Source organism: Ips typographus, unplaced genomic scaffold (genome assembly GCF_016097725.1).
Source record: "Ips typographus isolate SLU unplaced genomic scaffold, UJ_Ityp_2.0 IpsContig121, whole genome shotgun sequence".
NCBI classification, from domain to species: domain Eukaryota; kingdom Metazoa; phylum Arthropoda; class Insecta; order Coleoptera; family Curculionidae; genus Ips; species Ips typographus.
Genome location: NW_028098541.1, coordinates 47336 through 52718, shown reverse-complemented (window position 1 = coordinate 52718; position 5383 = coordinate 47336). Strand labels below are relative to the sequence as shown.

At 41.2% G+C, this 5383-nt stretch overlaps 1 long non-coding RNA gene across 1 annotated transcript; it reads left to right on the top strand.

Annotated features, from left to right (window-relative positions):
• The first annotated feature begins 3650 nt into the window (after positions 1 to 3650).
• On the top strand, positions 3651 to 4322 carry LOC145739409 (uncharacterized). The gene is made up of 3 exons (XR_014181024.1): positions 3651 to 3880; positions 3932 to 4157; positions 4210 to 4322. It is a non-coding gene; the product is annotated as an uncharacterized LOC145739409 (long non-coding RNA).
• Positions 4323 to 5383: the final 1061 nt, after the last annotated feature.

Sequence of the window (5383 nt, the reverse complement as noted above, 5' to 3'; positions counted from 1 at the left end):
CACCGTGTTAGTAGCAGACATTGAAGATGAATTTATTCTGGGAATGGACCTGATTCGTCAACATGGATTTTCTTTTGATCCCGAGCAAAATATCCTAAGGTTTGGAAGTGAAGAGTTCATCCTGTCAACCAATCACCGCTATGAGTCACCCATTAATGTTTTGGCATCTCAGACAGTAAAAATAAGCGGCAATTCCGAGCAAATAATCATTGGACATTTGGAGCAGAATTCTGGGAGCTGTGTTGGACTTGTACGAAACCCGGACCGACCAGGAAGATGCCTTATTGGAAAATCACTTGTAAATGGAGGAAGTGAAGTCCCAATTAGAGTTGCAAACATTTTTCCAGACGACGTCAAAATCAACAAAGGCGAAATCATTGCGGTATTTGAGCCTGTAGTCAAAGTAACCAATTGCGATGGCTTACCAGAACAGGAGGAGCAGTTGGGGGAAAACAAGCTCTTAAATGAACTTGAAAAGACCTGGAAACATCTGTCAACACCACAACTGAAGAAGGCTCGGAAACTGATTTTGGACCATGCTAGCATATTTGGAACACCGAACAATATGGGAAAAACTACCATTGTAAAACACCGAATTAACACCGGCAATGCACAACCGATTCGACAACCACCTAGGAGACTACCAATAGCCAAACAACAGGAAGTGCAGGAATTAGTGGACAGGATGCTTGACGACGGAGTTATAGAAGAATCCTGCAGCCCTTGGTCATCACCTGTTGTTCTGGTCACTAAGAAAGATGGATCAAGCAGATTTTGTGTAGATTACCGAAAACTGAATGACGTGACCAAAAAGGACAGCTATCCACTTCCCCGTATCGACGACACACTGACGACTTTGGCAGGATCCTGTTGGTTTTCTACTTTAGATTTGAAGAGTGGGTACTGGCAAGTTGGCATTGAGGAGCAAGATAAGGAGAAGACTGCTTTTTCTGCTGGAAATGGGCTGTACCAATTCAATGTGATGCCCTTCGGACTTTGTAATGCTCCTGCTACGTTTGAAAGACTAAGGGAAATTGTGATTCGTGGCCTTAACTGGAAGACTTGCTTGGTTTATCTGGACGATATCATGGTGATGGGGAAAACTTTTGAAGAACATCTGAACAACTTGCAAGAAGTATTTGCTAGAATAGGTGGTGCCCATCTTCGATTGAACGCCAAAAAGTGTTGGTTCTTCCAAAAGCAAGTCGAATTTCTTGGGCATGTGGTGTCGGTCGACGGAATTCAGACGGACGACAAGAAGATACAAGCAATTAGAGAATGGCCAGTACCAAAGGATAAACACGAACTCAGAAGCTTTCTAGGACTTGCCACCTACTACAGACGGTTTGTGGAAGGATTTGCCAACATCGCAGCTCCGCTACATCAACTTACTGAGGACAAAACACCCTACTGTTGGAATACCCAATGTGATCAGGCGTTCAGAAGGTTAAAGGCATCACTTTGCTCCAGTCCCATCCTCAGTTATCCACAACCAAAAGGAAAGTTCATTTTAGACACAGATGCCAGTAATTCTGGTATTGGAGCTGTATTGTCTCAAATCCAAAACGGAGAAGAACATGTTATAGAATACTTCAGTAGGAAACTTACCAAAGCAGAACGGAACTACTGTGTAACGAGAAAAGAGCTACTGGCAATAGTAAAATCAGTCGACCACTTTCACAAGTACTTGTACGGACAGAAATTTTTGATAAGGACTGACCATGCAGCACTCAAGTGGCTCCTCGGAATGAAACAACCGGAAGGGCAAGTAGCAAGATGGCTTGAAAAACTCCAGCAGTATAATTTCAACATCAAGCATCGACCCGGAAAGCTGCATAATAACGCAGATGCTCTATCAAGAAGACCTTGCGCCGAAGAATGCAAACATTGCCAGAAAGCGGAACAACGTGAAGAAGTTGTGTCCATCAGAATGGTTCAGCTGAAGACCGATGATGAATGGAGTCCCGATGAGATTAGGAAGGATCAACTAGAAGACAGCGACATAGGCCCATTGTTGTTGAGAAAGGAACAAAGCGAGCCAAGACCAACATGGCAAGAAATCTCTAGCAAAGGCCTGACGTTCAAAGCACTTTGGGCTCAGTGGGACTCGCTTGTGGTTGAAGGCGGCTTGCTAAAAAAAGCTTGGGAGAGTGCCGATGGAAAAGAGATAAGGAAGCAGCTGGTAGTTCCCAGAGAAAGGGTCGACCACGTACTGGAGGAAATGCACAATGGAAAGACTGGTGCTCATTTGGGAGTAAATAAGACTTTGGACAAAATCCGACAACGCTTTTACTGGGTGAACTACTGCCAAGACGTGAAATCATGGTGTCGACAATGTTCCATTTGTGCAGCTATCCACGGACCACAGACGAGATCCCGGGGACCTATGAAGCAGTACAACGTAGGATTGCCGTTCGAACGTTTAGCCATAGATGTCGCTGGGCCTTTTCCTGAGACCAACAGAGGCAACAAGTACATTCTTGTTGCCATGGATTACTTTAGCAAATGGTCTGAGGTGTTTGCGATTCCAAATCAAGAAGCCAGCACAGTCGCTGATATTCTCGTCGAAAATGTCCTTCAGTAGATTTGGTGTGCCGTTGGAGTTACATTCTGATCAGGGACGAAACTTTGAGTCCAAGCTCTTTCAGAGGCTCTGTGATCTGCTAGGCATTAGGAAGACCCGAACAACGCCGCTTCATTCTCAGTCGGATGGAATGGTCGAGAGATTTAATAAGACCATAGAGCAACATCTCTCGAAGGTTGTTGATCAGCATCAGAAGGCTTATAGAGCAGCAGTCCACAACTCAACGGGACAGTCACCATCTAAAGTTCTGTTTGGTCGAGAACTTCGACTTCCATGTGATGTGGTGTTCGGATCTCCAACAGGCCAAAGCACGAACATTGAGAACTACGTTGACGAGTTGCAAGACAGATTACTGAACATCCATGATCTGATCAGGGAAAGTTTGAATCTAGCTAGCGATAAGATGAAAGCTCGTTATGATCTGAGGGCCAATTCGGGAGGGTTCCAGAAGGATGATAAAGTTTGGTTGTTTAACCCTCAGAGGAAGAAAGGCAAATCACCGAAATTAACACCTGTTTGGGAGGGACCTTACAATGTGGTAAAAAGGTTAAACGACGTCGTGTACAGAGTCCAACGCAGCCCCAAAAGCAAGATGAAAATTGTCTATCTGGACAGACTCAAGAAATACCAGGGATTAGATGAAGCGGATCGGGACGATCAGCTTTAAGAGGGGGGCAGTGTTACGGTTTGGGCCTACTATACTCGATTCGGGATGGAATCGAAGCGCCGGGTCTGGCCGGGCGCGTTTTAAAGTAGGCCACAGTTAGGAAGCGCCACACCTGGAAGAATCGTTAATATTCGAGGCAAATCGCGAAGCGTTTCGCGGTCACTCTAGAACGTGGTTTGCGTATATAAAAGACGCGGTGTCGACCGCGGGAGGAGTAGTGAATTTGGGAACGCGGTAAAGTTTAAATAGTGAAATAATTGTGGAATTGTAGTAGTGTTTTTTAGTAGCTGAGTTAATTATTATACGGAGTGTTTTAAAGTGTAAATAAATTTATTAATTGTTGAGTTAAACTGACTTTGTGTAAACCCACGGGGAAAATCGTAACAATATGTTGAAATTAGGCGTTACCGGCGATATAAGTCATATAACCGACGTCAGCTTGTTAGATAGTAATGGCGAGACATTGTTGAAAAATATAAGTTATAAATTCAACAACGGCCATCTAAACTATGTCACTGAAAATAGAGATAACACAACGGATATTGGAAATAAAAATGCCATTGATATATTAAGTAAATCGCGACTCGCAGAGCCTTTGTATACTTTAATTAAAGGAAAGGATGTTAAAGGTCTGTATTTTAAAAGCGAAATTAGTGTCGAAACTATAAATACATTTACAGGTCACTACTTTCAACGTTTGAGTTACTTTTCTAGAAAAAGCGACATTTACCCTCTCCAGTTAATTTCAATTGAAGTTGGGCTGGGATCTAAACTATTTACTGCGACAGATGCTCAAACATGGGCCCAAATATATTTCGAAATCACCAACCATGGAACAACGGCTCAATATATTACATACCAATGTACTCATTCTAGAGCCATTTTACACAGACTGTCAAGCTTTCAGTAAGCTTATAATTGTTAGTAATTATAAATAATAAATGCATCATGTTCTTAGGAGCTATTTAGAGCCACAGGGACACACTATGGTCATATTATCAATACTAACCCGTTCAGGAAATTATCAAGACGAAATCAGTTTTATTGTAAAAAGCGGTTAATAATGGATGATACTGCTCCGGAATTGGAATATCATTAAAAAAGTGACTGCACAGAAGTCCTTTTTTCCCAGTGTTATAAAGGCATTTGGACAATAGAGGTTGTGGCTAGAGATGTAGACTCAAGTTTTTCAAACTTTATTACTTTAAATTTTTAAACTTCAGTTAATATTGATTTTGTTACTGCAGGCTTAATGCGACTAAACAGAATCCCCAAAGGCTTATACGTCCCATACGGATACACTGTAGGTACTAAAAATTCAATTACAGGAAATTCAATTGCAGGTGAGCCCTGCTGCAATCCTGATTTACAACTAATAGCAGTTGATCGACAAGGCAATCAGAAAAGCTACAGTGTTAATGCTTATCGTAAATTTCCTGTACAGCCAACTTCTGTATTTTAACAGTTTTCATTTGCAGAAACTCTTCCAAGCATCGGAGTAATAGCTGCCATAGTACTAGGAGTAATACTTTTCATTATTTTACTAGTAGTGCTTATTATTGTGCTAATAAAAAAGTGCAAGTCTAGAAGGTCATACGAATTGCGGTCTTACAGAGGGAGGAGGATCTGACAATTAATTCAAACTAGCATAGCAGAGCAAAATCAGATGAATCTATGGGATACTTTAGTTCTGGAGTTTTCTGATAGTTTACGCAGTTCCAGTAATGCTAGAAGAAGTAGCAGCAGTACGTAATGACGATGTGTTTTATGTTTTTGGAGAAATTTTACTACTTTGATATAACATTTGTAGAATCTTGGGTGCTTTTATTTATTACAAATTATTTACCCTTTAATTAGATTAATTTTAAGGCAAAAGAAGGTAGAAATGATAATTCTCTCAACCTAAGTAAGAGGGTTCATTGGTCATATGTTAATTTGAGAGTTGAAACCACTGAGTTGAGCATTATAGGCAGTTTTCCAAGATATATTGAAAGGTTGGAAGGTAAGTAAAATGAAAACAACAAACAAAAAGAGGGGGTGGCACGTTTTGGTGGTCATACGCATATAATAATGCATACCCTATCAAAAAAGGGTAGTTTTAATCAAAATTTACCTACAAAATTCCGACATTT